Source organism: Benincasa hispida, chromosome 9 (genome assembly GCF_009727055.1).
Source record: "Benincasa hispida cultivar B227 chromosome 9, ASM972705v1, whole genome shotgun sequence".
Lineage (NCBI taxonomy): Eukaryota > Viridiplantae > Streptophyta > Magnoliopsida > Cucurbitales > Cucurbitaceae > Benincasa > Benincasa hispida.
This window is the reverse complement of record NC_052357.1, coordinates 26557277-26569773: the sequence shown is the minus strand read 5'-3', so window position 1 is coordinate 26569773 and position 12497 is coordinate 26557277.

Here is a 12497-nt window from a genome sequence, read left to right as displayed (position 1 = left end):
ATTGTTCTGTGACAATAAAGCAGCAATAAATATTGCCAATAATCCAGTCCAGCACGATAGGATGAAACATGTCGAGATTGATAGACATTTCATTAAAGAAAGACTGGACAATGGGAACATATGTATTCCCTACATCCCTTCTAATCAACAGATTGCAGATGTCCTTATAAAGGGGTTTTTAAGATAGAGTTTTGATTACTGTATTAGCAAGTTGGGTCTGATTGATATTTACGCCCCAACTTGAGGGGGAGTGTCGAAAAAGGGTTGGTTTGCCCTAGGGGCTTATTTGTAATATTTTTATGGGCCTAGGGCTTTCTATCTGTCTATTTATTTAAGCAGTCTTTCTGTATTTCTGTACTACTTGAACAATAAAAATTAGATCGTGGTTTTTTCTCCCTGGCCTAGGGTTTTCCATGTAAATTATTCATGCGTTCTTTTCTTCTTCTTCTTTTATTTTCATCAGTATTGACTCCATCGATGATGACCTTACAACTTGGGAGAGCGAAATTGACTAAGTGACTTTCTTCCATCTCATCCTAGTTTGTCTATTTTATCTAATGAGTTTTCTTAGGGGAACCTCATATGGGATGGTCAGAGGACCGATGAGTCTAGCTTCTAAGCCCATAAGAGAGGGATCTATGTTCACATAGTAATAAGAGAAATATGTTTAATTATCTATCGTGTGCATAGGTAAAACAAGGAACTAACTCGTTCAAGCTTGAGGTTTAGGTAATAACCTTGTTATTTAAATATGTTGATTAAGCTATTTATCTCCTAGGGTTGAAAGAGACCCTGTAATTTGTTTAGTACTCACTGGGCTTCTAACACACTCTTTTCTTTTATGCTTTCTTTCAAAGGTAGCAGAAGAGTCAGGGTTACTGCGAGAAGACAAGGTCTGCCACGAGTTAAATCTTTATTATAGTAACGAGTTAAATCTTTATTATAGCAATAGGAAAAATGGGTTGGAAAAATGTTTTGTAAAAAACTATTAAACTATATGAAATTTAGTTTTTGTTGAATAGAAATCTAGAGTTAATTTTATTCCCTGCTAAGATGAGTTAAGGTTAGTTTAGTAGAGATAGGTAGTAGATATCCTCAAAAGGATGGTATCTGCCATTTGCACACCTTTTGTTAGGCTTGAGAAGTTTGCTCGGGAAGGAGTGTGACAATACTACAAAACTTTTAGGTTATTACTTGAACATGATTTGTTGGGATTGGTGTCCTAATTCTCCCGGAGTCTCGTAGTTTGTAAACACTGTACACATTTTTATGAATAAAATAATAGTTATTTTATTTTTACATTTACTCATATCCAATAAACAAAGATCAATGGTTATTGTATGTAAACTTAAGCATGTATATAAGATATACAAGTGGACCATGTCTTAAGTGATAACCTAAAAGGCCTGTAGTATACGAATTAAGAAGGAATACCTTATCCTGGTGACACTACGGATACTACCCGCTTTGTAGAGATTTACAAGTATTGTGAACTACTAATGATGGTTGATCCTGACCATTCATGTGGAGATATGCGAGTGGAGGTGTCTTATACAAAGAGTTTTCATAAGACCGGACCATGAGATGATTAGTCTTTTTATATAATGTCGTTGATACTTGAGACTTACATCTCACCTAAAACGACCATAGGTGACATGATCTTAATCCTGAATGTTTTGGGAACTCCTGCCTTTGAGGGCGGTCTTTTGATTACTATGGATGAGAGTGGCCAGATTACCAACTCAACATACCTATCTTTTTGGGGACTTGTCTGATTGCGGAGTTGGGAACTCAGTTACACAAGATGGAATTCACTCCTTCCCCGAAGCAGGGGTAAGTAGATAGATTGCTTCTTTAAGGGCTGATTTCGGGTTTTGAACATAGTGGCCACAACCTCATGTGGCATTGGCCCAACTATACTTATGAGCAATCTGTGAAGGGTTATCACACTGTTGATTGGTTGATATGGACACAAAATATATCTGTAATGAGGAGAGTGCAGTTGTCGTTCTTTAGTGGACTGCCGGCAGGTAACGGATGGTAGATTCCGTGACTAAAGAGTTTAGTGAGTTATGTTAGGGATGATGTCCTAAAGTCTCATATCTTGTAGTTTGTAAACACATTTTGTATGAACACTTGTGATATATAATATATGATATTTTCTTCACTACTTGACTTTGCACATTGAATGTTTTATTTGCTTTACCACAAACCAATAAACTAAAATCCCTGGTTGTCATTACGTAACTTAAACATGTATGTGGTGACATACAAGTGGATCATGTTTTAAGTGAAAACCAAAATGGTCTATAGTATATGGATATAGGAGGGAAACCTTATCATGGTAACGCTACGGATATGGCCCGCTTTATAGAATAGTTACACATGTTGTGACTTACTACAGATGGTCTGATCTTGATCATTTTTGTGGGGACATGTGAGCGGGGGCGTCCTATACAAAGAGTTTGTATAGTACCTGACCATGAAGTGTTAACTCTCGTTATATAACACCGTTCATAACAAAGACTTCACTTCACTAGGATGACCATAGGTATCATGACCTCAATCTTGATTGAGTTAGGAACTCCTACCATTGAGGACGGTCCTTTGATTTACATGGGTGTGAGTGGCCAAGTCACCAACTCAAACCTACCACTTTGGGGATTCGTCTGATTTGGGAGCTAGGAACTCAGCTACACAAGATGGAATTCACTTCTTCCCTGAAGTAGGGGTAAGTAAATAGACTACTCCCTTAAGGTCTGATCCTGGGGCTTAAATGATGTAATGCCACACACCTTGTCATGGCCCAAGAGGTGTACACACATAGTAGGACTATGTTGTATTGTTCATTAGAGGGATTAGTGGTACTAAAGGAGTCAGATGTAACTACAAGGACAAAACGGTGAATTGGCCCAACTATACTTACGAGCATCTATGAAGGGTTATCGTACTGATGGTTGGTTATATCCAATGGACACAGAAATATATATGTGGTAAGAAGAGTTCAACTGTCGATCTTTAGTGGAATGCCTGGCAGTTAACGAATGGTGAATCTCGTGATTAAAGAGTTTAGTCAGCTATTCATTACGGTTGGAGCTCAAGCCATAAGTCCATAAGGTCCCCTTGGTAGCTTGGATTCCAGTTGAGAATCAATTTTTGGGCTAGTTTTAAATGTTCAAATTGACAAGAGGGTGTTCGTTTATATATGATATGATTGAACTTGTTAATTATATATGATATAATTGATTTTATGTATGAGATACATTAATTTTAGGGAAATTGGATATAAATATGGGAAAATTGGATATAAATATGATTTATATCTAGTGGAGGAGAAAAAACTATGGTTGATATATGATATTAAACTATAGGTTAGCCCGTCCTTAGTGAAAACACACTATGTTGAAGTAGTGTTGTGCTGGTAGAAGTACCATGCGCCCGTACTCCAGAAATGCATTAAGTTAAAGGGTGTGTTGCGATGATACATGCGTTGTTGCCCGTCCTCAGCAATGATCTATTTGCGTTAATGGAAGCGTGGTGTTAATTTTTAATTGTGCACTCGTCTGAATCAAAAACAAAAGATAATTTCATTCATTATTTTCTAGGTAAAGAAGTTGATTCTTTGGTTCTTTATATATGATAAAAAAAATTTGTATTGCGTTAATTATAATTCCTTATATACTTAGTTAATTTTTAACAACTAAGTAACAATTCTTTCTAGTACGCAATAGCCTCTTCTTTATCATCCTTTGTCATTATTTGCGATATTCTTGATCTTTTACTTTGCATTTTTCATTACGCTGCCATGATGTATAATATGCGTACACTTTGTAACATTTCCTACACTTTGTATTTTCTAATTAACACTTAGTTAATTCGTAGCTATAGCACTATTTTACCTTTTATCCTTAAAAATTCTGCTCAAACCTTCTTTTTTAAATTTTGTCTAAATGTTTGTCTATTCTATCCAAACAATGCAATAAGGACCTTGCGCATCTCTAAATCTGCGGGTGGGGAAGGTCTGAGCAGATGAGATCAAGTGATGCGGTCGTTAAGAAAAATGCATTTCCATTATCAAAAAATAATATAAATAAATAAATTTTCATATAAACTTCAATGTCAGTGCAAGGGAAAACTAAAAAACAATCCCAACCCAATAACAGTTAAGTTGTGAAAGGAGCCTGCTCGTAGTTGGAAGTTCGCATGACACTAGTGGGAGCAAGCCAAAACGAAGGTGGGTTTCCAAGAACAATGCAATATGAAAAGAGAAAAAGGAATTATCAAGGATGGAAGGAAATTGCGTTGTTAAGTAATGTTGCCTAGGTGGAGCATTCGGAGCAACCAATCGATGCAAAATTTAGGATAGGAATTGAGCAATATTGCCTTAGTAGAAGATATGCTTGATGACAAGGATATATCTAAATTTGGAGATGTGATAACTTGTAGAAATACAAGTTATTTATACTGTTTTATTTAGATATTGCAGCCAAAAGAAAGAAAAGTTGATTCGATTGTATAAAAATTGGCTATGAAATGCGAGAATTATAAATTGTCATCAATACATCCACTAACATCATTGCGATGGTGGAAAAGGATATTTCAAGTCTGTTTAGCAGGAAATCAAGTCACCGCATGCATTCATGACTCAAGATAAACTGAACAACGCATCTACGTCGCATTGCGCCCATCATTCAGAAATGAATAGACGATCAATGCAATGATGACGCATACCACAATCGATCAAGAGCTAAGCGATCAACGCAATCTCAACCGCATGCGGTAATAAAAATAACACCGCATGCGGACAAACGATTGAAGATGTAAAGAGCAACACAAATGCAGAAGATTCTGACGCGTGTACAGCTGACCGTTGTGCATGTAGGACAGGATTGATTATGTAACAGAAGGAATATCCACTCCACCATTTCAGGAACTGCCTTAACAATAAAGTGGGGACCACAAGTCAGAGAGTCAAAGCTTAGCCTATAAATAGCTCCGGCAAGTCCACTGAAAAATGATGCTTGAATACAAAGAAAAGTGTATATACTGATCTGAGAGAGAGACTGGTTGAGTGACTAATCAGAGTAGATCCGGGAAGAATTAAGAGACTAGTCCGAGAGGTGAGTCTCCGGGAAAAGAATCCTTCTGATCCCTACCGTCGAAGCTTTATACAAAGGTCACCTCTACTAGACGAGCAAGCCTTAGAGAGAAGCTCTTCTGTTCATTCATTCCACACGCCGGCAAGAAAACCCGCCGTCCAGATCTGTGTTAAGACATTGACACTCTTCTGTATTTGTTTCTATCTCTTCATCATCACTTGTATTCATCTTCTTAGTCTATCATTCACACCATGTATCAGACGCTTAATTTTTGTATTAAATGTTATGATCATTTCCATTATCATTTCTCTGCCTATTTCCGTTCACCCATAATTCATTTTCTCCATGACGTTTTCTTAATCCCCTGGTAATTAGTAAGAATTAAGCAAGTAAATTAATCTGTGATAAGGAAATAATTATGTTTAGTCAAGGCATGCTAGACGACATCTTCACATGTGAGAGCAGAAGTGAAGATATCATTCCGCCTATCGAGAGAGGGTTGGAAGATTGCGTTAACTAAAGCAAGAATTACTTCTAGAGATGGAAGCAACCTTGCGTTCACCATGTTCATCCCTATTTCACTATAAAGATATGGGAATGTGACCGATCACCGAGAGGTGTACGCCAAGGGAAAGCGGAACCTTAGTTACATCTTTAAGGCAATTAACAAACTTGCGACGTTTGTATTAATTATTCTTTCTCCTTCTGATTCATCCTTAAAGACTTGCCATCACATACCATGATCTTTTGTATAAACTTCACAATCAGTCTCGAACTCAATATCATGTATATCATGTATCTTGTATCTTGTATCTTGTATCACATTAGCTTAGGTTTATTTTCATCGCAATTTATTTTATTAACGTAACTTTAGTTTATATGCACAATTTTACTTTACCGCAATTTACTTTCCTGCATAAACACACAATCTTTATTAATTGTAAAAACCAGTCGCATATATCCCAAATGTAACACATTAACAAAAACAATCCCTATGTTCGATCTCGGATTACTCTGAGAAACTTGCATTGGAATTATACTTGGTTTCAGCAGAAGGAAACTTGTGACAACACATTACTCCATAGCATACTACAAGAATATAGTTAACAACGCATCTATCTAGAAGTAGTATAGCATAAAGTGTGCATGAGCAACAACACAGCATAAGATTACATTTTACGTGTAACAAAGAGTTCCTTCAAGTTATTCACGTACCATTGGACCTTCAAGCTACAGGTCCATAAGGTCTCATTGGCAGTTCAATGGATTCAAGTTGAGAATCAATTCTTGGGGTTGATTTGAAATATTCAAATTGACAAGAGGAAAATCAATGATATATGATATAATATTGGTGTGATGTATGAGATACATCAATGTAAATATGATTTACATTAAGTACCATAAAATAAAAAAAGAACTATGGTTTATATGTTTCATGAGATGAAATTTTAAAACTATAGGTTAGAAATATAATATGGTAAGTTAGTTATCATATTTATTTATTATAATATTAATTATTTGATAATTATCTCTTTTTCTCTAATAACCAATTGAGTGGGAGGTTATTGGTGGTTTTATGCTAATCGTGAGATAAAAAGGTAAAATGTTTTCCTAATTTGAGAACAGTTACTTGATTTGGAAAGAAACTCATGGTAAAGCTATTAAGTGAAAGAGTTTTACTAAGTGATAGCTAATAGAGAGACTAGATGATCGTGGACTTAAACTATACGATAGTTCATTTAGCTGGTCGTAGCTGAACGATCACGTGGCATTGTCTATACGATAGATTTCCATCTTCTACACGATTGAGCATATTGTCTATACGATAGACTGTGTCATCTCTCACTTGCTCAATCGTCTACACTATTGTTGTCCTCTAGTCTCTTCCTCTAACCAAGATCATACAGAGCCAACAACTCTTAGATTCTCACACCGAGAATACCTAGGTAACCATTGAGGTGGTGTCCTCACTCAACTCAATTGATATCGAGGTTTCGAAGGCCGTTCATTGGGTTCGTGATCATTGTGTTCATTGTGCTCATGTTGTACCGGTTGTTGTGCTCGTGTTGTATCGAATCATTTAAAGTACGTATTTTGGAGCAGAACGAGAAGCTACTAGTTATCATTTCCTCTGAGCTCAACGAAGACCAGGAGAATGCATTGATGAGCATTCTAAGGAAACATGTGCGAGCAATCGGCTGGACGCTCGCTGACATTAGAGGAATCAACCCAGCGTACTATATGCATTGCATTCATCTTGAAGAGGACCACAAAGCAACGATCGAACATCAACGCAGACTCAAATCTGCGATGAAAGAGGTCGTGAAAAAAGAGATCATTAAATGGTTAGATGCGAGCATCATCTATCATATAGTAGATAGCATGTGGGTCAGCCCCGTGCAGTGTGTGCCGAAATAGGGTGGCATGATGGTAGTCTCGAATGAAAACAATGAATTAATACCGCAAAGGTCCGCCAATGGGTGGTGCATTTGCATGGATTATCGCAAGCTGAATGCGGCCACAAAGAAAGATCATTTCCCTCTACCATTCATTGATCAAATACTAGACCGTCTAGCTGGAAATGACTTTTACTGCTTACTGGATGGTTATGCTGGGTACAACCAGATTATGATAGCTCCAGAAGACTAAGACAAGACCACATTCATCTACCCATATAGGACCTTTGCTTTTCGCCGTATGCCGTTCGGCCTCTACAATGCGCCAAGCACATTTCAAAGGTGCATGATGACTATCTTTTCGGACTATCTTGAGGTCTCTGTAGAAATCTTTATCGACGACTTATCTGTTTATGGGAACACTTATGAAGTCTATCTAGCCAACTTGGAGAAGATACTGAAGAGATGTGAAGAGACGAATCTGGTGCTTAATTGGGAAAAATGCCATTTCATGGTGAAGGAGGGCGTAGTGTTGGGACACAAGGTTTCTTGGGATGGGTTGGAGATAGACAAAGCAAAAATCGAAGCAATAGAAAAACTTCCATCTCCAACAAGCGTGAAGGTTGTACGAAGCTTCTTGGGGCACACTGGATTCTACAGACGCTTTGACAAAGATTTTTCCAAAATAGCACAACCATTGAATGCGTTGTTAGAGGCTGACAGAAAATTTGATTTTGACAACAACTGCCTGAATGCATTTCGAATTTTGAAAAATGCGCTGATTACCGCACCTGTACTAAATGCACCTGATTGGACACTGCCCTTTGAAATAATGTGTGATGCAAGCAGGTATGCGATGGAAGCAGGTTTGGCACAAAAGAGAAAAACAATATTGCATCCCATTGCATATGCGAGTAAAACATTAAATCCTACTCAGACGAATTATACCACAATAGAGAAAGAGCTTCTGGCGATAATTTTTGCGTTGGAAAAATTTCGAGCATATCTGCTGGGAAAAAGGTACTCATCCATACTGATCATTCGACAATAAAGTACTTAATGACAAAGAAGGACGCAAAGCCGAGGTTGATCAGATGGGTTCTTCTCCTTCAAGAATTTAGCATAGAAATAATTGACCGGAAGGGGACAGAGAACCAAGTTACGGATCACTTTACTAGACTGGAAAATCCTGAGGTTGACCACAATGAGTCTAAGGTAAGTGTGGTGTTTCTGGATGAGCAACTGTTCCATATTGAAGAATTGCCTTGGTATGCAAACATAGTCAATTATCTGGTTTACGAGCAATTTTTGAAGATTACACCTACCACCAACAGAGGAAGCTCAAACATGAATGTAGAAATTATTATTGGGATGAGTTGAATCTGTATAAAAGAGGAGCATACAAGATTTTGCGATTATGCATACCAAATGCTACTCAACAACGCATATTATCGCAATGTCACGACTCACCATATGGTGGGCACTTCGGAGGACAGCGCACTGCAGCTAAGGTTTTATAAAGTGGATTCTTCTAGCCCACATTGTTTAAGGATGCAGCTGATTACGCCATGAAGTGCGATCGATGCCAATGCACAGGTAACATTTCATGGAAACATGCCATGCCGATGAACACTATCTTGGAGCTTGAATTGTTCGACGTATGGGGGATTGATTTCATGGGACCATTCCCTCCCTCGAATGATGAACATTATATTTTATTAGCCTTCGATTATGTATCCAAGTGGGTAGAGGCGATGGCATGCGCAGCAAGCGATGCGACAGTCGTCTCCCAATTCCTGAAGAAACATATTTTCACTCGTTTTGGCACTCCTCGTGCCATCATAAGTGATGAAGGGTCCCACTTTGTCAACCATAATATCAAGGAGCTGCTACGCAAATACAAAATTCTCCATAAAATGGCCACCACATACCATCCGCAGACGAATGGTCAGGCTGAGGTGTCCAATCGGGAGATTAAGCTGATTACTCGAGAAGGTAGTAAGGCCTTCGCGAAGAGATTGGGCAACAAAGCTTGATGATACGTTGTGGAATATCGAACTTCATTTAAAACACCAATAGGAATGTCCCCATATGCGTTGGTACTTGGTAAGGCATGTTTTTTGCCTTTGGAGCTGGAATATAATGCATTGTGAGCGTTAAAGAAGCTGAACTTTGATTTGAAGAAAGCAGGAGAAGCGTGAAAAATACAACTGGTCGAGCTAGAAGAATGGAGGATTAACGCATATGAAAATGCGAAGATTTACAAAGAGTGCACCAGGTGCTGGCATGACAAACACATATGCGGCAAAAACCTCCAAGTCGGGCAGAGGGTCTTACTCTTCAACTCATGTTTGCGCGTTCTTCTCGGGAAAACTAAGTCACGTTGGTCCGGACCTTTATAGTTAGACAGGTATTTTCGCATGCGCGGTTCAATTATCAAATGATGACGGAACTAACATATTCAAAGTTTAATGGGCTGCGAGTACAGGCATATCATAGAGAAGGCTGGCATCGCCAAGTCGACTCCATGGAAGTAAAAGAACTTTGAATAAAGAAGGAAGTACGTGGTTCCTGCGTTATCCAAAGTTCGCAAGCCATCAGGGATGCAAGTTTTGGGAAGCTGGAACTTCAACTTTTCTCTACTACTCTGAATTTTCATTACACTATCTCTTTTCAGCTTTATCTATTCTTATTCTAAAAGGGGGGGAGGGGGGGGGGGGGGGGGGGAGATTGAGAAAAACAAATTTTTGTTTTTAAAATAATTTGACCTTCTCTCTATTATTCTTGCAAACGATCGAGGCACTGGATTGCGGAGATGTTATGCGAAGAAGCCAATATCTTACTTCTTCACCGCAATCCAAAGAAGATAGATCGCCGCAAAGATGGATGCGTCAATACACAATGCGAGTAACAACATAAATTTAGGGGTGTATTCTTCTTTATCTTTATTTCAATTTTGCGCTATTGCATCGCATGTTAGTTTTAAAAGTTTTATCACCGCATCCTCTTTGATTACCGCAATCATTTGACATAGATAAATTTGTAAGACGCCGCATGCTGTCTCTTTGCCAATTATGATTTCAATGATGAAAAAAATACTTCTATTCTTTCGTATATACAGAGTCAACTTAACTTTGAGATAGTCACCTCATGAAATATTTCTAGAAGTTAGGAGATTGCTAGCTTTCTTTCAAACTCCCTTTATGAAGCTTTCTATGAACATCGCATAACTTATTTCAATCTTTTTGGTAATGAGGACATTGCCACATTTTAAATTGGGGGTGAGGGATTTATTTTCAACCTTGCTACTCTAAAAAAGGGGGGGGGGGATTTTGAGAATAACAACTCCATGTCAATAAGAGTTAAGTTGTGAAAGGCACTTACCCGTAGTTGGATGTCCGCATGACACATATGGGGGCAAGCCAAAACAAAAGTAAGTCACCAGGATCAACATATAAATAAATGACCGCAACTCCACTGCCAAGTAGGTATGAGTTTAGTATGAGAAAGAGCGCATTGCTCGTAATTGGATGTTCGCATAACACACATGGGGGCAAGCCAAAACGAAGGCAAGGCACTCGAATAACGTGAATGCATAACGTGAACGCAATCTTAGGAAGTGTTAGCTAAATCCCTTCTCAACCCGTTCCCCTGCATATTCATTATAACTTTCGTGTTATTAACTCTTTTCTTAGTTCTACCGCATAGAATCTATACCTTAAACAAACATACCAACCAACTTATTGTTTTATTTGTCACCGCAAAGAAATCTGAAAGCACCGTCGCATACTGTCTCCATAGTCCCTGTTTTCGACCCTAGGCTTACTAGGCAACCTAGTAGGATTTATATTTGGATTTTGCTAGAAAAACTTGCATGCATAACGCATATACCACCATCGCAATATACACCATTATTTCATCATATCCACATTGCATCAGCGCACTAAATGATCATATAGTTAGCATGCTTCATTGCATAGACATTGACTACATGATCACCTGATATGCGATACCTCGCGCTTGCTCAATGATCGTTTAGACGATTGTGCTTTAGTACATCATTGTCGTTTAGATGATCGATTAAGGCTTGCATTATGCATTGTTGATAATGGACAAAAATGCACGTTATCATAGTGCAAAATTCTTAAAAAATGCTAGATTGCATTGATAAAACATGTTAAATTGCATCCAAAAAGCATCAGATTCATAATATTGCGGTCGCATGCGTTCATCGCATTAGAACAATTGATTTTTGTATTTTTGTGCAGAATATGCGATGATGCAAGGTGGAAATTGCGATCATAGGAAATTATTGGTCAAGCGTAGCATTATCGCAAGGCTTTGCAGATCGTGTTCGCAAACATTTGCTCAAAAAGGATTGCCACAACATGATGGGCGATCTAGGTGAAAGGCTAATTAATCGCGATGGGATAGAATGCTGTTGACAGTCAAATCTGAATTAAGTTGACAGCCACTAACGATAACAAGTACATTCAGTTTTTTGATGACAAATATTCGGCACATCAATCAGGATTAAAGCCGTCCCATCTGTGCAATCATGAGAGAGAAGCCGCCGTTCACCCTGGATGTTCTATAAATACCAAAGGCATCCTTCGGAAAAGGGGTTCACCATTCTACCAGTTCAAAAATTCATACGTTCAGGTCGCTCGTCTTTGTTCATAGTTTTCCTTTCATTTTAAGGTGGAGCAAAAGAAGAGTGGTGATGCTGGAGATCGCTCAAGGCAACTCGAGAGAGAACCTTGAGGCATAGAAGTAGAAAGCGGGCCAACTCTCACGAGAGCGAGATTATCATTTGAATACGAGTAGAAAATCAATGTAAAAGCTTAGGCAGCAAGAGATTGTTACCAGGCTCTTTATTCTATTTTTGCATTATTGTTTTGTACTTCATCTCTACATTTATACAATGGAAGTTCTTATTCTACATCTGTTCACTCTCCTAGTACGCATGAGTAACTGAACTAGTCGAATGGGTTGAAAAGAA